Here is a 23,576-nt window from a genome sequence, read left to right on the forward strand (position 1 = left end):
AGCCTTCAGAAGTTGTGGGTTCTCCATCATTGGAGGCTTTTAAGAAGAAACAGGACAGCCACTTCTCTAAAGTGGTTTAGGGTCTCCTACTTGAGCAGGTAGTTGGAATAGAAGACCTCCAAGGTCCCTTCCAACTCTGTTATTCTGTTCTGTTGAGATAAACTTGCTTTAGTACGTGATATTTTGGTGCACAAGTTTGTATTCTGGGAGGGACCTTGCACCTTGTCTCCCATATTTCACACCTTGCTCAGAATTTTTACTCCTAGATCCTTTTGTTTCTACCATGGGCTGAATTGTCCTACTAGGTGCCCTGCCCATTTTTAGGCAGGCTGCAACAGCAATACTGCCCCACCTTGAAAGAGCTCAGTCAGGAATTCTGCTGTAGGGTGTTCCTCCTTAGGCTATTTGACAAAAGAAACCTACTCCCACCTGGAGCTGATACACTCCCAGTTGGAGAGCAGAGCTATAGCCAGGAGCATGACAAATTGGGAGTGAGAGACTTTTCTTGAACTAAGGAGAATATCAGTTCCTGTTCCATCCCATAGAGAAGATACCTGAGACTCAGTTTATAATGCTAGCTAAGTTTACTCAAAGGTGCTTGTTTTCTTCAAAAGGCAACTGGACCTTTAGGAAGAAGACGAAAACTTTTTGCTTTTCATCCAAGAAGTCCACCTCGCCTCTGCCATCAGAAATTGTGAAGCTTCTTGGATGAAAAGCAAAACATTTTATTCTTCTTCCTCATGGAAAAAAAACAGTCCAGTTGCCTTTTGAAGAAAAAAAAGCACCTTTGACACAACTATGACCTGGATGACTGAGAATCTCCACAGACATTTATCTAAGCTTACATAAAAGAAGGGGAGGAAGATCTCAAATGTTCCCTAATAACAAATAACAAATTCTTTCAACTTTGGCCAGTCTTGCTATGAATTAAATGCCCAGGGGTTCCCAGTGTAAACATACGTTTTTGGGCACATACAAGGGTGTGCATGTATTTATGCATACAAGATTTATATGACCACCTATTTTATACAATGATTCTAGATACCCTACAACAATCCATAAAAGATATTAAAAACACACCCTTGCACCCAAATATCCTCCTGCTGAAATCACCTCTCCATCTTAACCCAATGCTTGGGGGGAAGAATCAGGTCTATACAGCCCCAAGGAAGGCTAAAATGGTAGGGATCCTTCTGAACTCTAATGAGAAGTTGTTCTAAAGGACTGGGATGGCCACTGAGAAGGCATGCCTCTGAGATCCTATCAATTGATAACATTTAAGAGAGGGGACCTGGAGCATACCCACCCTATATCACCTACTACAGCAGGCAAATACCTTCAAAGAGAGGTGGCCCTGCAAATAACCTGACTTGTATCATGTAGGACTTGAAAGGTGATAATGAGCACTTGAATTTTATCCAGAAAGCAGCTGGAAGCTAGTGCAGCTCACTCAATGATGGCATTACTTGGGTAAACTATGGGAAACCCAAAGCAGCATGTGCTGTTGCATTCTGGACCAGATTCAACTTCCAAATGGTCTTTAAAAGAAACTCAATATAAGGTGTATTGTACTAACCCAAACTGGAGGTGACTAAAATGGGTGAGTATGAGCAAGACCCGCGCAATCTAGAAATAGTGATTGATGCTCAAGATGGATTTGTGCAAAGAACCCCATGGACACAATTGCCACCTACTCTTGTGCACTAGGTCTGTATGAAGGAGTGCTACTCTGTACTGAGTCAAAGATGTCAATTCATCTTTGACCCAGTACAATTCGTTGACAAATATGTTAACCATCTTTTTATGGTTGTTATAGCTATTATTTCCCCATCTGGGTCTTTATGAACTCCATGCACTGAGCCAGCACCTGAACAGCATTTGCCCGGCATGAAGTAGAGATATGTAATTGGGTATCAACAGCCTACTAATGATACTGAACCCCATTCTGCAAAATAACCTCCTCCAGCAGCTTCGTGTAGATATTAAATGGAGGGAAGAAAGATTTGAGCCTTGAGGCTCCTCACATAATAAAGGCCTAGGGTTGGATCTCTCTTCCCCCATCAACAGTATCTGGAACTAACTAGGCGAATCACTGCAAAACAGTGTCCTCTATTCCTAGTCCCTGAAGCCGGTCCACAAGATATCATGATTGATGGTATCAAAAGTCACAGAGAGATCTAGAACAGCCAGGATAGACACATCACCCCTATCCTTAGCCCCCAAGTGAGACCAATATTATCTTGGTAATTATATCCTGACCTGAATCCTGACTGCTGGGAATTCACCACCCTCTCAACAACTTCCCTATGAAGGAAAGATTGGAGACTGAATGGAAGTTTCCAAAATCATAGTGTTCAAGGATGGCCTCTTGAGGAGCAGGTGAACCACTATTTCTTTCAGGGCTGGCTGAGCCACCCCTTCCCACATGGGATCTATTGCTTGGACCCAACTACATGCCACATCACAGGAGGCCTTAACAACCCAGGAGAGTCATGGGTTCAGACTAAAGGCAGAAGAGCTCAAAACAGTAAGGATTCTCTCTACTTCCTTATGATTGACCAACTCAAACTCTTCCCAAATATTCAGGTTAGAATGTGCCTGAAGCATATCTCGGGCTCCAGCAGAGTCCACCTCCAAGCAATGTTGAACAACAGATGCCCAGAGTTGCCTAACTCTGGTGTCCCTGGAAAAATTCATAGAAATTAGAAGAGGTTTTGTTTAAGGCTTCCCTAAAAGCTAAAGCCAATCAGGAAAAGCAATACTGAGCCAGATGGACCAATACTATGACTCAGTAATAAGCAGATTATTATATTTTTATAGAGAACCTCACCTATTCAGAAATGTGACTTTACCACATACCATATTGTTTGGGCCATTGTTTCCTGGAAAATGCTAATTCCTTTATGATATCACATATTTTTACCTTTGAATTGCTGTGTATATGGTACACAGTCCAATGATATTTCTGGATTTCTCTCATCAAGATCCTTACTGTGTGTCCTACTTGTTCCTGAAGTCATTTTGCAAATGGGTTGAAATTTTTATTTTTAATTGATGTTTGAACTGCTTAGATATTTTGGATACAATGCAAAAGCCAACAATCTTTGCAGAGAATCTGCAATTGGAAAAATAAATTGCAATTGAAAATGAAGTGAATACCAAACAAAGGAGTTAGATATTATTGCTAATGATATAAGTATACATTTACATGAACTCGAAGAAGTTGTATACAAACCTGGTAAAATTATATCCATTGTGACAAGTATCAAAAGAAATTGAATAATCAACAAAAAGCTCGTGTGTAAGAGCATTCCTGTTTATGTAAAATGAGCTCCTATTCAATAGAGTGCTTTACTGTTTTTATTATTACTATTTTATTCTTTAAAAATAGATCTAATACATTTTCTGTTCTTGTTTGTCTGCAGACAAAACCACAATAGGTTCACTTACTTACATACCTATATCTTAATTATGCTATTACCATTTGGGATGGGCAGTATTATGTAAAGTTTAGAAAAGATAAACCCAAAGAAATTAAGGGCAAAGTTAAGAACGGAAAATAAATAGATCTAAATCTAATTAACATGAACACAATTCATTGTGACTCTACACATCTTTTTATTGTTGCAAACCAATCTTGCTTTTATCCATATACCAATTCATAAATTGCTTTTGTTGCTTACATTTTTCATTTTTTCTTTTGAAAGATCTCCATCAACTCTATCTTTAACTTTCTCAGTTTTCCCTTTCCTCATGACTTTTATATGTTTCATTAGTAATTTGATCCTCATTTATTTTTTCTATTTGAGCAATATCATCTTTCATATTGAAGGCCAGCTCTAGGCTGAGTAGCAATGATCTAGGGTTGCCAAATTTTAGGGGGCTCCCAATTGAAAGAACTTCTGAAAAAAATTTTAAAAAGTGAAAAGCACTGGAGCATTCCCTGTGCTAGCCTGCCCGTGGGACTGTTAAATGTAATTTAGCAGAATTGCCAGCAATGGCTGCTGATGTAATAAAAATTATTTATTTTGAAAATAGGATGACAATGCCTGAGAAAAGAAAAGAAAAAAGAAAAAGAAAAAAACCCTCTACAACAGGGCTGTCAAACTCCCGGCCCGTGGGCCAGATGTGTCATGTGCTGGCCATGCCCACACCCGGTTTAACGAAGGGGGGGGAAATCCCGATATGTCACATGACACAGCTGTGATAACATGAGTTTGACACCCCTGCTCTACTAGGTTGAAAAGCATGACAGGCAGACAGAAGAAAAGATGGAAAATGGTGCTTTTTTCAAATTCCTAATGTTGGAAGAAAAATCCAATCTGGTTCCAATCCGGGAGAAAGACGCCAGAAATAAAATGGAGTCTAGCTACAGGGAAAAAAGGTCTCTGTTTATTTGATTTCCAGAAAGTTCAGTGACAGCATGTTTCTGGGTTGACTGACAAAATGGCTGAGTGAGTGAATGGATTTTTATAGGATTCTGAGGTTTGGTGATTGAGATGCTCCAGGGGGTTATGCAACGTAGTGAGCCTTGTGTCTTTTGTTATTCTAATGGTGGTGGGTAAATCCTATTAGTACTAAAGGTCATGTCCTTAGTATTTGGGTGGGGAAATGTAAATTCTTAATCCCATCAGCTCCAGCCTTCCCTGGGAGCTGTGGCTGAAGGTGTTTTGCTTATGAATAAGTGGCTCAGTCTTTCTTAATAGGTACAAAATATCCATCTCTAATGGCTTGAAGCTTCAGCTTGAGGCTATGGTAGGAAGACTGGGGTTGCTTTCTGTCTTTGTTAAGATTTTTCTATATTTCTCCTTTGGGAAATATAATATTCTGCCTCTTTTAATATCCTCCAAAATATTTCATTCTCGGGGTGGGGGGCTTCTCACACTAATAAAATTGGAAGATGAGATAAAGCATAGGGTTGTTGGATTATAACTTTGCCTAGAGTGCCAAATGTTTACATCTCGCCGTATTCATACCGATACCTATTCATTCAGCTTCTATTCATTCTAAATCAATTTCTGTTTGCTTTATTACATATAGTCAGTGGTGGGATTCTGCCGGTTCTTAAAAAAAATTGAATCCCACCACTGCATATAGTACTTTCTAAATCACTTGCTTCCATGGCAGTCAACTTATTTTTATATTTATATGGAACTCTTATTTCCATATAAATAAATTAATTAAGGAACACTCTTCTACCCCCATATTTACAATTTTGAACATTCCACACTTTAAAATTGCATAATGGGTGGGTGGGCAATCAGACATACAAATTGAAAAAACCAACAAAAATAGAGCATATACTTCCCATGACCCTTATATTTGCATTGCATATTTTAAAATTGCTTGATAAAGTTCTCCATATTTAGTAAACATTCTACAAAGGTATACATATTCTTACCTTACTTTATCAACACTTAAACATGATTGCAATTATTTACTCCATTTACTGTCAAGCACAAGTACTTTGATCTTTGATACATTAATTTTCAAATCTATCCTCCTTGTTGTATTATAAAGATTTTTAACATTTGCGATAGATCATCTGTGTTCTCATCATACATACATACATACATACATACATCATACAGACATACATTCACACTTCCAAACAACATACCTCCAACATTATAAATACATCAAACAATCAAGGGGATACCAAACATCCTTGTCTTACTTCATACTCATTGCTGAATCATTCACTAAGCAGTCAGTTTATTTCCATCATAAACTGTTCTTATTGCATTCAGCAATCAAATATTATTCATGCAAAACATTTCATAATTTAAGTTTATTCATTCAAAATATATTTTCTCTAAAGCAACAAATGCATAATAATGTTCTTCTTTATATTAATATAGTTCTCTCTTATTTCAGAAAGGCAAAAGTCTGATCCATGCCCCATGTCAGGCATAAACCTACACTACTTCTCCTTGATTGTGCTTATTATTTCTTGTACCCTTTTCAGTCAGATACCTGCCAAACAACTTCCCAGAGACACCCAACAAATTAATCCCCTTCTAGGTTTGCATTCAGTCTTGCTACTTTTCCCTTCTAACAGGGGAATAATAATAACATTCTTCCAATTAGCAAGTACAGAGACAGGCTTAGCATGCACATGAAGTAAAATGGATAATCCTCATCTACAAACACAACCATTATTTGACTTTTTCTCCATTAACAGTTGCAGTATTGTTATTTTTCATCATTCTGGTAGCATCCATTAGTCCTTTTTCATCATTTTTCTCTTGGATATTAACATTTACAGCACTTGCTTCAGTCATACTCTTTAATATATTGCTATCATTTCTATAGCAAACTTTAAAGTAGCCTTTCCAACATTCCTTCACTCCAGTTCTGCACCATCTTCAATTCCTCACTTTTATTCTTAATCCCATTAACTCCTTTGGAGGATCCTTTAACTCTCCTTACTAATTTCCAAAATTTTATTGCTGTCAAAATTGCCTCTTTCAGTTGTATTGTTTCTTATACTCTTTGATCACATTCTTTGCAAATATCCTTCTTCTTTAGACACATTATACAGAATTTTCCTCTAGTTATTTTCCTTTGCATTAGCTTGTCTCACCCATAGGTTGTTTCATTTTATTGTTCCACCTTTTTATAATTTAATTAAATAATTTTACCCTGTTCTGCAATATATTGTAATTCTTTTCAGTTTATTCCAAGAAACTTCTATATCCTTTTTATTTATGTCCACTTCCCATTCATTCATTAGGATTAATCTGTCTTCTGATATCTTTTAATAGAGATTTCTTAATTTTCCTGTAATTGTTCTATTTTTATTCTAGATTCCTTCTCTTTTTTCAGTGTCCCCTTTCATCAATTTTTAAAATTTATTTTTATTGCTTTTAAAATAATGATAAAAAACAGGAAAAAATCCAAAACACAATGATAAAATTACATATACTGTCAAAGAGAAAAGCACATAGAAAGTATGTTTATTTTTTAAAAAGTGGAAAAAGTACAGCAAAGTGGAAAAAGAGTATGATTACCATCCTAGCAATAAATAGTTACAATCCTATATATAGTTATCTAGTGTAATTATTATTCAAATACATATGTTTCTAATACAGTAAAGCAATGTTTTTAAATCTACTCTATTTTCTAAAAATTGGTCCTGTATTTAATTATATTTTGAATTTCATACAAAATTTATGTCTACAGCAGTGTTTCTGAACTTCAGCAATTTTCAGATGTGTGAACTTCAACTATCAGAATTCCCTAGTCAGCATGGTCAGTGAAAACTGCTCTTTGGGGAGCAGCTGGTTGGCTGTCTGAAAGTTGAAGTCTGAAAGTTGCTGAGGTTGAGAAACATTGGTCTATAGGTAATCCGCTCATAAATGGCAAGTGCAATTAGGTCTTCAATTAATTTGAGTGAAAGGGACCATAATATCTTTCTAATGCTGCAATATTAGTCTTTTGGCCATAATAAGGCACACAGAATCCATTCACATTATCTAGTTGCCAAGTCCAGGTTCAAAAAAATATTATTATTTGAAAAAAATTTCTTTTGTTGCACAATTATATTTATATACAGGTAGTCCTCAACCAGTGATGGGTTGCCCCTGGTTCACACTGGTTCTATAGAACTGGTAGTAAAACCAGTGGGAGGCTCCACCCACTGATCCCGACATCATCAGAATGCTTCTGCACATGCACGTGAGTGAAGGAAGTGCGCACACGCGGCCTCATTGCAAACTGGTAGTAAAGGTAAGTAGAATCCACCCTGTCCTCAACTGACAACCACAATAAGCCCAAAATTTCTGTTGCTAAGTAAAGCAGTTGTTAAATAAATGTTGTCCCGTTTTATGGCATAACAGAGTCCAATAAACTGTAAATATTTTTTATGCTGTATTTTTTTGCTGTATAATTTGAGGTCCATTGACACTGTTGGTAGAGAAATTAAAGCGCCATCTAGACCAGTGATGGCTAACCTTTTTGCCATCGCGTGCTGGGGGGAGGGAGGTGGGGAGATTCGTGCGCAAGTGCGTGGCCACGCCCATAATTTTATACGCCCCGCAGGAGTCTCTGGAGGCTGGAGACAGAAAAAAATGTCACTTCCTGTCCAACCGGGAGTTGGGAAATGGGCCGTTTCAGGTCTCTAGAGGGCCTCGAAGGGGCTGGAGAAGGCTGTTTTTGCCTTCTCCAGATGCATAGAGAGGATCTGGAGCCAGGTGAGAAAGAAAAACGGGCCTTCCCCCCATCCCCACCCCCGGCCCTCTGGAGGCAGGAAACAGCCTGTTTCCCTACTTCTGGTGGGCCCAGAAGGCCCAAAAATCAGCTGGCTGGCATGCCCACTGATATAGCTACGTGTGCCACCTGTGGCACCCATGCCATAGGTTTGCCATCACGGATCTAGGCAATATAGGGACCTCTAATTCTTCATTCCACTTGTTTCTTAGTATCTGCATATCAAGTTGATTTATTTATAACGAATATGTATAAAAACTAATACAGGTAGTCTTCAAGTTACAACAGTTCATTTAGTGACTGTTCAATGGCACTGAAAAAAAGCAATTATGACCATTTTTCACATTTACGACCATTGCTGCATCCCCATGGTCACATGATCAAAACTCAAACACTTGGCAACTGGTTCCTGTTTATGACAATTGCAGTATCCTGGGGTCCTGTGAGCCCCTTTTGCAACCTTCTGACAAGCAAAGTCAATTGGTAGGCAGATTCATTTAACAACCATGTCATTAACTCAACAAGTACAATGACTCACTTAACAACTATAGCAAGAAAGATCATAAAATGGGGCAAAACTCACTTAACAAATGTTTCAGTTAACAACAGAAATTTTGGGCTCAGTTGTGGTTGTAAATTGAGGAGTATCTGTAGTAAGTTTCTTTAAAAATATATAGTTTTAAGGGATTTAATAAGTTGTTCTAGAATCTCAGGTCTCTCAGAAGCTGAGGATGCTGCTGGTCCATTTATTAACAAATGTAGCTGTAAATATTGCCATTACATCTGATAGAAGATAATTACTTCTTAACACAGCATGCATTAAAAATTATCTTCAGTTCAGACAACCCCAGGTTGATTCTTAACATTTCCTCCCAGATGGTTTGTCCTCCATTCATATCCTCTCATTACCTTTGCATTCTTAATTACTTTATTTTTTTTAATATTTCATCATAAACAGTCAAAAGAACCACGCCTTTAGAATGATATTCATTACTTGGCAAATGAATGTACTTATGTTTACACAATGTACAGTATTCTAAAGGAACAGACTTTTTTCCAAAGCAAATCTTCTACTATCACCATTCCCTTTTTCAAGGGGGTTGGGAGGGTGTCCCTAAATAGCCTCTTGTCTTGCTCCTACTCACTCATTCCACTGAACAAAATCACATTTGCATTCATTTAAAATGTTTCACAATTTCTCATCATTTACTGGTGTGTGATATGCAAGCATTAATAATGCATGGACTCTATGAAGACAAAAGAACCTGTATGTTACCTATCCATAATTTCTGTCACACACTTTAGTTCCTTCATTTATAATTAAATCTAAATCTCTACTCTTTATATGCATTTATCAATTCTATAAGAATCAGACTATCTTTGTTCACATCCATATATCCTTCCTCTTTCTCCTAGTTCCAGAAAGTACATCTATTTTTCTTTCTTCCATTTAATTTCTTCCTTATTACTCTTTGCCATTACTTTTCTTGCATTCCAAGTTGCAATGTTCCCTATGGACAATGTGAGCAGCCCTTAGATATTGAACTCTGCTGCCCATTGTGGCTTTGGCCAGTAGAGACTTTCCAATAGCTTCTGTAGTGAATTAGAGAAGGTATAGACTAGGTGCTCAATCTTAGTTCACCTGTACTGCATGAAGTATTTCCTGCTAATGGTAACTGCAGTATTGATAGGTTGGGCACATTCTGGCCAATATGCCACAGTACAAGCAAGAGGCAGTTTCATTCCATGTATGCCCATGCTACTCCATGAAGCCAGGATATCAAATCTAGAATTCATCTTGTAAGTCAACATATCAAGACCAGGGGTGAAATCCAGCAGGTTCTGACAGGTTCTGGAGAACTGGTAGCAGAAATTTTGAATAGTTCAGAAGTTCAAAACTGGCAAATACCACCTCTGGCTGGTCCCAGAGTGGGGTGGGAATGGGGATTTTGCAGTATCCTTCCCCTGCCATGCCCACCAAGCAATACCCACCAAGCCACGCCCACAGAACTGGTAGTAAAAAAAATTGAATTTCACCACTAATTAAGACACTACGGTATATGCACTACTGTAGGCTGATAGACACTCAGGAGGAAAGATGGATAATTTTCTACTACTATTTCAGGGGTGGGAGGGAGTTTTTTTTCATGACTTGTTTCTTGATTGCAATATGGGTGTGGCCATGTCATTCATGTGGCTTTACCCATTTTTTCCAAGGAGATTATGGATTTTAAATGTGAAATGTCTATTTAATTTCCATGTATTTCTCACCTCAAAATGGCAGACAACTGTGTTGTTTTAATAATCATGATCAAAGAAGGCTCTGAGGTTCTTAAAAAAGAAACCGCAGCAGATTTCTATACCGTTTGCTAATAGAACATTCAAAGTAATTATGAAACTAAGCTAGAAGGGGAAGTTACTTATTTACATATTATCTCAGCTATATATTTTGCTCAAATACCAAATTCTTTTATTTATTTATTTATTTATTTTTTAAATTTTTATACTGCCCCCTCTCCTGAAGGACTCGGGGTGGTGAACAGCCAAAATTAAAAACACACAATACAAACATTAAAATACTATAAAACAAAATTAAATTTATCTTTGGCTTCCCCAATTTAAAACCCCTTACCCATAAAATTCCCCAATTAAAAGATTTTTAACCCAGCCCGGCTTGCTGAAATAAAAAAGTCTTCAGGGCCCGGCGGAAGGTCCGGAGGTCCGGAATCAGTCGTATCCCTGGGGGTAGCTCATTCCAGAGGACGGGTGCCCCCACAGAGAAGGCTCTTCCCCGGAGGGTCGCCAGCCAACATTGCATGACCAACGGCACCCTGAGGAGGCCCTCTCTGTGGGAGCGTATTGGCCGGTGGGAGGTTATCGGTGACAGAAGGTGGTCTCGTAAATAACCAGGCCCTAAGCCATGGAGCGCTTTGAAGATGAGAACCAATACCTTGAAGTGCACCCGGAAGACCACTGGAAGCCAATGCAGCTCGCGCAGGAGAGGTATCACGTGGGAGCGCCATGTCACCCCCATATGTACCCGCGTGGCCGCATTCTGCACCAATTGGAGTCTCTGAGTGCTCCTCAAGGGGAGCCCCATGTAGAGACCGTTGCAGTAGTCCAGGCAGGAAATGACAAGGGCATGAGTGACCGTGCATAAGGAATCCCGATCCAGAAAGGGGCGCAACTGGCATATCAGGTGAACCTGATAGAAAGCCCCCCTGGCCACAGCCGTCATATGTTCTTCTAAAGACAGCCGTGCATCCAGGAGGACACCCAAGTTCACGGCCTCTCCGTGGGGGCCAATGTCTCGCCCCCAATAGTCAGTGATGGCACTAGCTGACTATATCGGGACGCCAGCAGCCACAGCCACTCAGTCTTGGAGGGGTTGAGTCAGAGCCTGTTCCTCCCCATCCAGACCCGCACGGCCTCCAGGCACCGGTACATCACTTCAAGGGCATCGTTGGGGTGGTCTGGGGTGGAGATGTACAGCTGGGTGTCATCAGCGTACAGATGGCACTGCACCCCAAAACCATGGATGATCTCGCCCAGCGGCTTCACATAAATGTTGAACAGGAGAGGCGAGAGGACCAACCCTTGTGGCACCCCACAAACCAGGTGCCTTGAGGTCAACCTCTGCCCCCCAGCCAACATGGACTGTGACCGGTTGGAGAGATAGGAGGAGAACCATCGTAAGACAGTGCCTCCCACTCCCAACCCTTCCAACCGGCGCAGCATGATATCATGGTTGATGGTATCAAAAGCTGCTGAGAGGTCTAATAGGACCAGAACAGAGGAGCAACCTCTGTCCCGAGCCCTCCAGAGATCATCGACCAACGTGACCAATGCCGTTTCTGTGCTGTACCTGGGCCTGAAGCCGGACTGGAATGGATCTAAATAGACGGTTTCATCCAGGTACTGTGGGAGCTGTCGCACAACCACACTCTCAACAACCTTCACCAGGAAGCGAAGGGTGGAAATTGGATGATAGTTTGCCAAAACAGCTGGGTCCAGAGAGGGCTTCTTGAGGAGGGGCCTCACCACTGCCTCTTTCAAGGCAGGAGGCAAGAAACTCTCACTCAAGGAAGCATTTATAATCCTCTGGAGCCAGCCTCGTGTAACCTCGCGGGTAGCCAGCACCAACCACGAGGGACGCGGGTCCAATAAACATGTGGTTGCGTTCAACCTCCCCAGCATCCTGTCCATGTCCTCGGGGGTCACAGGGTCAAACTCATCCCAGGTAACAGTCTCAAGATACACCTTGGACGACCCGCCTATACCCACCCAGTCAGAGTCCAAGCCTTCCCAAATTTGAGCGACTTTATCGTGCAGATAATGCACAAAGTCCTCAGCACGTCCTTGCAAGGGGTCTTCCCATGCTCCTAGATGGAGAAGGGAGCGGGTCACCCTAAACAAGGCAGCTGGGCGATTATCTGCCGACGTGATAAGAGCGGAAAAGTAATTACACTTCGCCACTTTTATCGCCACTAAGTAGGTCTTGATGTAAGACCTCACTAGTGTACGGTCAGATTCAGAGCGACTGGCCCTCCAACTACTCTCTAGGCGTATTTTCCGGAGCTTCATCCTCCTCAGCTCCTCGGAGAACCAAGAAGCTGGGCAGATTCGGCGCCGGGTCAGAGGCCGCAAAGGCACGACCCGATCTAAAGCATCAGCGGCCGCCCTATCCTAGGCGGCCACCAGGTCTTCCATCAAGTCGTGAGCCAGAGTCTCAGGAAATGGCCCAAGCTCCATTCGGAACCTATCAGGATCCATAAGGCGCCTGGGGCAGAACCAGCTGGTCAGTTCCACCTCCCTGTGGTGGGGTGTAGCGGTCAGAAAGTCAAGTCTAAGGAGGGAATGGTCTGACCATGACAAGAGTTCAATGACTATATCCCCTGTATCTAGGTCATTCAACCACTGACCAGAGACAAAAACCAAGTCCAGCGTGTTTCCTCCTATGTGAGTGGGGCCCTGAATTAACTGGGTCAGGTCCATGGTCATCATGGAAGCCATGAACTCCCGAGCCACCTCAGATGCTTCACCAATGGACGGCAGGTTGAAATCCCCCATGACTAAAAGCCTGGGGGTATCAACCGCCACCCTGGCTATAACGTTGAGGAGCTCGGGCAGGGCCGCTGCCACGCAGCAAGGAGCCAGGTACGCAACCAGCAGGCCCATCTGCCTCCCATGGCCCCACTTCACAAGGAGAGACTCACAGCCGGCTATCTGAGGTACAGTGGCCTCCCTAGGATCAAGACCTTCTTTTACGATAACCGCCATCCCCCCACCCCTACCCTGGGCCCTTGGCTGATGAAATGCGTGGAAACCCGGTGGGCACATTTCTACGAGGGGGACCTCCTCCCTCCTGGCCCAACCAGGTCCTTATGCTTTCTACCTGCTCATTAAAATCTGCCAGTGCCAAAAAATTAAACAAGGAAATAAGTACTGTAAATTTAAAGCTTTTCAGTTAAGTGCCAATTATATAGTCAACGACCACTCATCAAGGACTGCAAATATAATATATTTAACACATATTATAATCTTAACTGGGTATATATAAGGCTTACATTACTCATTCTTTTGCAAATATAATTGCAAATTTATTCAATGGAACTGGAGAATTTAAAGTAATCTCATTTTGGAAGGCTGTCACATATGCTTATATAGCAATGCATTTTTAAAACAATGGTTGATCAAAGAAACTGCAATGGACTGATGGGAGTATAATAGTAAACTATTTTCACACGTCCTTCTGAACTAAATACCAACAATATTTTTTTCATTGCTGTTAATCTTTAATAAATTTCTACCTCATGCAAAAACATGCTGTTGAGGCAATGTCCAGATAAATTTTCAATGGACACCTTATATGACTTGTTCCTCTGACGTACAATTCACAAATATATTAATTTACATAAATGTCTGTCATTTTTAATACCAGCCTCATATCAAGTGCCTTGTCTTGCTCTGCCAAATTCTTTTTCATTTAATCATAAACAGAAGTTTTATTCTTCGTTGCAAAATTTTTCACTGTTCTTTTGATTTATATTTACAGTACTTACCTTGCTGAAATTGTGTTGCAAGGAACAATTAATTATTGCTTGAAAAGTCACAGAGATTCTTGGACAAATGTATTATGAATGAAGAGCATAAGGCACTGTTATGGTTATGATTCCTCCCTTGAAATCATACTACATAATGAAACTTTTGTCACCAAGACTCGTCCAACTTGTTTTTATTTATCCCATTGGTGGCTTCTTTTTTTAACCTAATACAGCTCATAAAGAATCTAGTCCTTGCAGTGATGCCACACTACCTACTGTGAACGCAGCCCAGCACAGAAGCAACTGCTCAGCTACAACTGGCACCAACGGGTAAGCGCTCTTCTCCTTTTTCAAAAGGCAAGATAAGAAGCTGCCACAGCAGCAACGGGCATTGTACCTTTTGGCTTCCATGCCACACTTCCAAATGTGGCAGACTATCTTCCCCAGCTGGCTTTGGCTTTCTGGTCAGAGTTTTGACCAAAAGGCAGGTTTTTCTCCTAGAACTTCTTTTCCACTTATTGATTCTGGGAGGCAGCTGGAAGGGCAAAAAAGCACTAATGCCCCAAGCAGCTTAATCAGACTCACTCAAGATATATCCAGGGGACATTATTACTGATTTCTCTCAGGCTGCACTTGATCAGAAGTATGGAAAAGTGACCACAAAATGAAAACTTAGTGCCTCATCTTCTCTTCATAGATTTTCAGATAGGAGTTGAGAGCAAGAGAAAAAACAAGAGAGTTTAAACTCTTATTCCACTTGGAAATCAGTTTCATTAAATTTAGCACGAACAAGCTTAGGAAAATTTTGCCTTTTGTTAAATAGAAGACATATAATCCCCTGCAGAGTTTTTTGTTTAAGTCAGTTTCTCCTTTCCTCTTTATATTTTAATAGTGCAGACATTGTTCTACAGGGTGCCTGGATTTGGATCTGAACACACTCATCATTTTTCATTTGTAAGCTTGTTGCATTTTCCCTCTTCATTCCTTTTCTCATAACTGAAAATTAATTAAGGAGTTAATTAATTAATTATTAATTGTTACCATTGTGTTTTTATTGGTACTTCTCGGATCTGTTCTTTTCTTTTCTCTGAAAAGATGAAATAGTTGTTTGTGACAATTTTCATCTTGAAATGAAACTATAAAGACGTTATTTATTTGGGAAATTTACAGGTGGCTTTCAGTAAAATGTCCTGGGAAATTTACAAAAAAATAGGCTGCTTGTCTATAAGCCTTTGAAAACTATTTGGGTTACATGATATCCTGAAGATGTTCCACATTTGCTGCTATTGTGCTGACACTATTAAACAGTGATTGCATTGTATTTGTTTGTATTATGTTGCAAAGTCTGAAGATGAGTTTCTGTAAGCTCTGAAAAGAGGAGTTTTCAATGTTTTATGCCAAGAAATCTGGATGATTGGTGTTGAAAACAGCAGAGTAAAGTAGATACAGACTTTGGGCTAATGCAAAGAAGGCAGTTAGTTAACAATTGCTATTTGGTCCAGAGGTCTTCTGTCAAGAAAGGTTGTTTATTACAGGAACAACACATTCTAAACCTTAAATACTTTGTTTCTCAGTAAAACACACACACACACACACACACACACACACACAGGTCTTCCTTTTTTCCAAAAAGTGTTCCCATGAGTTCAATTTGTTCTAAGTTGGGGGACTTGCTCTTTGAAGAACCTATTCTGAAGGAGTGCTGATCTTGGAGATAGGGAAGGGATGAATGAGTGGGGAGAGGGGGGCTTCCAGAAAAGGTTAACTAACCCCTCCAAATAACCTGCCATGATTTTCTTTAGTATAAAAAGAAAACCCTGACTGTTTTTCATTACTATGTTGCTGTACCTACCTTGAAAATTTTGTTGCTCTTCTTACCTAAATAGCTGACACCTAGCAGGGGAGGCACACTCCCCAAAAGTATGAATTGGGCTATGACATAAAGTAAACCTGATATCAATTCATTTGCATTTAATTAAATTTAAAATTATAATTCCAACATTTCCTGGATGGTGCTGGATAGCAGAGTATCCCTCATTTAAGCCATAATCTACCTGGGGAAGACATTGAGAATAGAACAATTTTGCTTAGAAGTTTTTCTCCTTTGGGAAAAAACCACATTTTTCATCAAACTGCAAATGTTAAAAAAGCAGAAAGAAATTTCACCAGTTCTCTTTGCTTCAGTATATAGAATCTCCTTACAGTACATAGGCTTCTTTTATGAACAAATATCTTGACCAGGATTGCCCTCTTTTCTGTTCTAGTCTGGGTGTCCTACTTGATTTACAAGAAATGTCCTCAGGATTCCGGTTGTAGAGTCCCACCAAAAAAAGAGCACATATTTACCATTTGTCAAAATGTTTTAGCCTTTCTTCCAGCAATTCATGCATTTTGAAAGAGGGTGCCTACCTTTCTGTATGTTAGCTTGTTGGTTGGCTTTAATCCCTGTTTACCACTTGAATGAGGAAATGAATGGAGGCTACTTCTTCCACCTCTGCATCAGCCATCTGAGTCAATTTCTCCTAGAAAATAACCTAGCCTGAGTCACCGCCACAGAGAAATCTTACTTTCAAAATAGTGCTGAAATATGACTATTTGTTGGACGATGTGTGCCTAGGAAAAGTTCTTAAAATCTTTTTTTTTTTTAATTGTGCATTGCTTCTCCTTTTTAAAATTGATATTTATATTAAGGAAATTTAAAAAGCTGTTAGAAATAGATACATTACAATGAAATGAACAAGTATTTTTTATGAAGTGTTTGGGTTCCCTTTAATGTGGATTAATAAAGCAGAGAGAACTGATTATTAAGATCTTTCTAATTTCTATATTGGCATTTGTGCTTCCTCTTTACTCAATTGCATTCTTGCTTCTCTACTTCTGTAAATTAAAAAATAGCAGAATGGAACCTAGAAACAGTGCATGAATTAAAAGGGGGAACGAACAAATATAATATTTATGTGAATTGTACTCAAAAAACAGTGTCTATGTAAACAACTAGTTTCATATTACTTTGTAGTATCAGATGTAAAAGTGATTAAAATTAAGGCTCAATATAAACATATTTTTTATTTTTAAATTTAAATTTATTTATGAAATCTTTGTATGTTATATATCTTATTATATTTCAATGGAGACTTTAATTTCCACAATTTTAGTCTGACTATGTGTGATGAATAGTACCTGTGAAGGGGAAGGTAGTGTGGTGGATACAAAAAGCAGCAAATTCATAAGAAGGAGAGAGCACATTTCAATTGAGGGGGGAGGGGAGGAGGAAGACAAGAGGCAACACAGCCTGGTGCTTCATCAAGAGTTAGGAAAGCCACTCCCTAGAATCTCCCAGGATATATCTCTATGGAGAGAATAGTACTGGTTTAGTCTAGCAAGATTCTATATCTGTCTGTCTGTCTGTCTGTCTGTCTGTCTGTCTGTCTGTCTGTCTGTCTGTCTGTCTATCTATCTATCTATCTATCTATCTATCTATCTATCTATCTATCTACCTACCTACCTACCTACCCACCCACCCACCCACCCACCCACCCACCCATCCATCCATCCATCCATCCATCCATCCATCTATCTGTTGAGAATTGAATGACTATTCAAATGGGCCAATTAAGTAAAAGAAGCGGGAGATTTGGAGGAACGTCAATGGCTGAAGCCGCAGACAGCTCCCTTTAAAAGGAGCTGCCACAGCTAGGCAAATCCATTGCTGTACTGGAGCTAATAAAGAACTGTTACTGAAGTCATTGTCCGTGTCCTTCCTGTACCCCCTATCTTGCATTGGCAACGAAGGTGGGATCTCAGGAGGACGATTGGACACTAAGTCACTAAAGCTCCTCGAAGCAATCACCTGCCATCAGAAGCAACAGCCAGAAGATGTCTTCGATCATGCCACCCGCACCCTTCAACCCAGCTGGAGAAGACTGGGAATCGTACATGGAGAGATTCCAACGACTTGCTGGGCTTATCGGAACAGAGGAAGAGGGCACTCTTCCTCACACACTGTGGAGCCTCCATTTTTAAAATGGCAAAAGCGTTAGCATCATCAGAACTGAGAACGATGACCTGGCCGACCCTGCAGAACATCCTGAGATTCCACTATGCACCCCAAGCTTCATCCCTGGTAAGAAGACACAAATTCTATCGGAGGGACCAGAAGGAGGGAGAATCGATAAGTGAGTTCATGGCAACATTGCGTGAGATAGCCACCGCTTACGAATTCCTAAATATGGATGAAGCTATGAGGGACCGTTTCGTATTGGGCCTGAGGGATCTCACATTACAAAACCGTTTACTCACAAGGCCCAAAATAACATTTCAAGAGGCTTTGGAAGAAGCAATGGTGACTGAGGCATCCCAGAAATCTGCAGCAGCCATGAAGAAAATGAACAAGGGGTCGCAAGGAAAGGAAGAAGCTGCCGTCCACTACGAGGAGGTAGAGACTGAATCGGAGGAAGATGAGGAAAATGAAGTCCATCACCTCCGCTCAGACCACAAGGAGAAGAACCAAGGAAAAGGAAAGAAGGAACTTCAGTGTGCAGGCTGCGAAGGGAATCATCCAAGGTCGGAGTGCAGGTTCCGAGATGCAATCTGCCACAGGTGCGATCGTAAAGGGCATATAGCAAGAGCCTACAGGGCATCCCAGCCAGCCTCATGCAGGAACAGACAAACCAGCCCTCAACCACAAACCAGACAATTCCAAACAGGAACCCGAAAACAGCCATTTGGAAGGGGCTGCAGGAGCGAGGACTACGGATCAGAGAGAGGGGAGATCCATCAGACAATAATAGTTGGACACGTGAGCGCAGGAAAGTCAAAGAAGATGGCGGCAACTGTTTATATCGAGGGGAGACCCTGCAAAATGGAAGTCGACTCAGGGTTGTGCCTCTCCATGGTATCCTGGGCAATCATAAAGCAACTAATCCCCAGCCTCACGACCGGCGCACTCAAACATCAAAGAATCACACTGAAAGATTACCAAGGCCTTGGTAGTACAGGGGTTTAAGGCATCCTGTTATTAAGCTGGTTATTAAGACCAGCTGCCTGCAATTACTGCAGGGTTCGAATCTCGCCAAGGCTCAAGGTTGACTCAGCCTTCCATCCTTTCTAAGGTAGGTGAAATGAGGACCCAGTTTGTGGGGGCAATAAGCTGACTTTGTATAAATATATACAAAAGGATGAAGGCTATTGCTGAGCACATTGTAAGTCGCCCTGAGTCTTCGGAGAAGGGCGGCATATAAATCAAATTAAAAAAAAAAAAAAAGGCAACCGGATTCCAGTGCTGGGCATCGGAAAGTTCAACATGAGATTCAAAAACTTCTGAGGGAAACTGCCTCTCACCATAGTGGACAGGGACAGACCCAGCCTATTAGGTCTGGAGTGGTTTGAGCCTTTGGGACTAGCAGTGACTGGAGTCGATCTGATTGAAGATGATGGCTGGGAAGAGGAGCTGATGAGAGACTTCGTGGATGTCTTTGACGGCAAATTAGGCAAGTACACGGGGTCCCCAATATCGTTCAACCTAGATCCCTAGGTTGAACTGTCAGAATTAAACCCAGGAGGGTTCCTTTTGCTCTGTTGCACAAGATAGACGAGCAACTGGATAAACTCATTGCCCAAGGGGTACTGGAGCCAATGACCATGCTAAGTGGGAAACACCCAAGGTCACCCCCATGAAGCCGGATGGGTCAGTGCACCTCTGTGGAGACTATAAGAGAACCCTAAATAGGGCATTACAGCAGAGCGCCTACCCAGTACCTGTGGTACAGCACCTTTTATACTCCCTGGGGCAAAGAAAGATATTTGCGAAGCTGGATTTGGCCCAGGCATACCAACAATTACCTGTAGACGATACCACGGCAGAAGCGCAGACAATAGTCACGCACAGGGGAGCATTCAAATGCAAACGTCTGCAGTTTGGAGTAAGCGTAGCTCCAGGATTTTTTCAAAGTCTCATGGAACGCTTGTTACAAGGAATTGAAGGGGTCATCCCCTATTTTGACGACATATTAATCTCAGCCAAAGATCAGGAGCAATTACAGCAATGGGCAGTGCTAACCCGATTCCAGGAAGTGAGGCTGAAGATGAAAAGGGACAAGTGCCAGCTAGCCAAAACACAAGTTGAATTCCTGGGATACCTAATAGATGGAGCAGTAATATGACCCACCTTAGGAAAATTAAAGGCCATCAGAGAAGCACCAACCCCAACAAACAAAACAGAATTGCAGGCGTTTCTTGGGTTATTGAACTTTTACAATATTTTCCTGCCGCAGAAAGCTACGGTTGCTGAGCCCCTTCACCGACTACTGGATAAGATGGAAAAGAACACATTTGAACAAATAAAGCGACTTTTAACTTCGGACAGAGTATTAGTACAGTACAGCGGACATTGCCTCTAAGACTAACTTGCGATGCATCTCTATTCGGCATAGGAGCTGTACTAAGCCATTGCATGCCAAATGGCAAAGAAGCCCCCATCACATTCTAGTCACGGACACTGTCTAAGCCAGAAAGAAACTACAGCCAACTGGATAAAGAAGCGTTGGCCGCAATAGCTGGCATAAAAAGGTTCCACGAGTACCTGTATGGGAGGAGATCGAACTCATCACCAACCACAAACTGCTCCTGGGAATCATCGCAGGAGACAAGCTGACACCCCCTCATACTGTCACCAAGAATGCTAAGGTGGACTGAACTCCTTGTAGCATACGACTACCAACTAAAATAGAAACCCGGGAAGACCATCGACCACGCCAACACACTCAGCAGATGCCCGCTTCTGGAACTAGTGGAAGACCCGGCACCAGCCACAACCACCCTGCAGATAGAAACCATGGAGAACACCCAAATCTCAGCTTCGGACATCGCGAAAGCAACAGTTAATGACGGGACTCTGGTGCGCATTTTGAACTGGGTATGGAAGGGTTGGCCTGTGACTGACATAGACACTGAATTCAAACTGTTCAAAATGAGGCAAACAGAACTCTCAGGTTTAAGGGGGTGCCTATTGTGGGGGGATAGACTAATAATCCCAAAAGCATTAAGGAATGATGTGCTAGACATGTTACATGAGGGACACCCGGGGATTGTAAAGATGAAGTCGTTGGCAAGAAGCTATGTTTGGTGGCCAGGGATGGATAAAGAAATAGAGACATGGGTATCAACTTGCACACCATGCCAGGAATCCCGGCCAGCACCACACACCGCACCCACACACGACTGGGAGAATCCCGGGGCACCGTGATCCCATATACATATAGATTTTGCCGTGCCGTGCCAGGGAAACACATTCCTCATCATCATTGATGCCTACTCTAAATGGTTAGAGGTACAGTTAATGACATCAACGACGTTTGAGGCAGTCATCAGAGTCTTGTGGAGGCTGTTTGCAAGAAACGGACTACCCAACCTGATAGTTTTGGACAACAGACCCCAGTTCACGGCTAACCAGTTCGAAATGTTTTTAGTCAGCCAAGGCATCCGACACGCACTATCCACGCCAGGGAAACCGTCCACGAATGGATTGGTTGAAAGAATGGTGAGAACTATGAAAGAAGTCTTAGCCAGACTGGGACCAGGGGACATACAAGCAAAGATAGATAAGCTACTGAGCATTCAGCACATTACATCTGGTGCTACCATACACAGAAGCCCTGTGGAACTGCTAATGGGAAGAAAGCTACGATCCCATCTAGATAGACTGTACCCCCATTACAGTACAGAGAAACCAGTTGATTCAATCAGCAAAACTAGACAGTTCCTAGTAAGGGAAAAGGTGTACGCTAAAAACTTCAGTGGAAACCCCTTATGGGTCCCAGCAAAAATAATCCAGATCACAGGGCCCCTATCCTACAGGATAGAAACAGAGGACAGTAGAAATTGGAAAAGACACATAGATCAGCTAAGGGGCCGACTAGTCAGGAAAGACCACGAAACACAATAAGAAACTCAGGGGAGGAGAACAGAAAGTCACACAGAAACAGACCAAGCCCTACACCAAATGCCACCAAGTGAACAACGAGAACAACTCTCAAACCCATCGGAAGACAGCGAACACTTATCTGGAGTCCAGGAGGGAGTCACCGATGACCACGACAGTCCACCATTCCAGCTGGGGGGAGACGGAAGGAATACCCAACAGAATAAGTCCATGCCGACAGCAGAGTTCAAGAGAGTTCTGGAGGCGCCTCCAGGAGAGACACAGAACTCAACCTATCACTCCAAGAGCGCTGGAACAACTGAACTGCGCAGGTCCAGTCACACCCCAAGATGGCCAGCCTACTTACGTGACTACGTGGCTTGAGAGACTCCAGGATTGGTTGATGCTGATCTAGAGGGGAGGGGTGTTGAGTATTGAATGACCATTCAAATGGGCCAATTAGAATTAAGTAAAAGAAGCGGGAGATTTGGAGGAACGTCAATGGCTGAAGCCGTGGACAGCTCCCTTTAAAAGGAACTGCCACAGCTAGGCAAATCCGTTTCTGTACTGGAGCTAATAAAGAACTGTTACTGAAGTCATTGTCCATGTCCTTCCTGTACCCCCTATCTTGCATCATCCATCTGTCATCTATCTATTAGGAAATAGAGCTAAACTTTGGCTTTGGTTCTAGATCATTTTTCGGCTGGGCCTGACATTCAGCTGGCTGGCAACTACTGGAATTGTTCCAGTTGTTTGGATGGCATCAGCTAAGAAAAACTGACACCCAATACAAAATTGTTTTAAAAATGCAAAGGACTTAAATAATTTCACTTCTTCAAATGTCCTAGATCAGGGGTGTCAAACTTGATTTCATTGAGGGCTGCATCACTATTGTGTTTGACCTCAGGGTGCCAGGATGGGTGTGACAAGAGTGGGTGTGACATCACTTGTGTTGGGGGACCTGTGGTGCCCCGAGTGCTCTGTCAGCAAAAATGGGCTCTTGAGCTCATTTTTTACTGGGACAGCCTTCTGCAATCCTCTGCCAGTGAAAACAGAGCTTTGGGGGGGGGGCTGTGCACGGCCTTCCCAAGCTCCGCTTTCACTGGCAGAGGCACCGTGGTCTGGTCCTTTGCTATATCCATGGGGCCCCTGCAGGCCAGATCTAAGGTCCGAATCTGGCCCCTTGGCTTTGAATTTGACACCCCTGTCCTAGATGAATGTATAGATATTGGAGAAGTAGAGGAAGGTCCAGCATATGTGCCCTACTTTCTACTGATTTTCAAACTCTTCTATTTTCAGGCAAATACAGGAGTTGTTCTTTAAATTCTTAAAGAGTTATACTTAAAATGGATTTCTGCTTTAAGTATATCTCTTTAAGAACTAAAAAAATGGGTTGATAGGAC

The 23,576-nt window shown here is 41.7% G+C and overlaps 1 protein-coding gene across 8 annotated transcripts in view; it reads left to right on the forward strand.

The window, feature by feature from the left end:
- Positions 1-14,480: 14,480 nt before the first annotated feature.
- LOC117664887 (transmembrane protease serine 11E-like) overlaps positions 14,481-23,576 on the forward strand; it is a 54,555-nt gene continuing 45,459 nt past the window's right edge. For 2 of the 8 annotated variants that reach the window (XM_087892314.1, XM_087892318.1), the window contains exon 1: positions 14,507-14,585. The gene's annotated coding sequence lies outside the window, so the exon portion shown is untranslated. Of the gene's footprint in view, positions 14,586-23,576 lie in introns of all 8 variants that reach the window. The other 6 variants (XM_087892317.1, XM_087892315.1, XM_087892320.1 and 3 more) reach the window with 6 other exon arrangements.

This window comes from Pantherophis guttatus, chromosome 4, assembly GCF_059756535.1.
Source record: "Pantherophis guttatus breed Tessera chromosome 4, ASM5975653v1, whole genome shotgun sequence".
NCBI lineage: Eukaryota > Metazoa > Chordata > Lepidosauria > Squamata > Colubridae > Pantherophis > Pantherophis guttatus.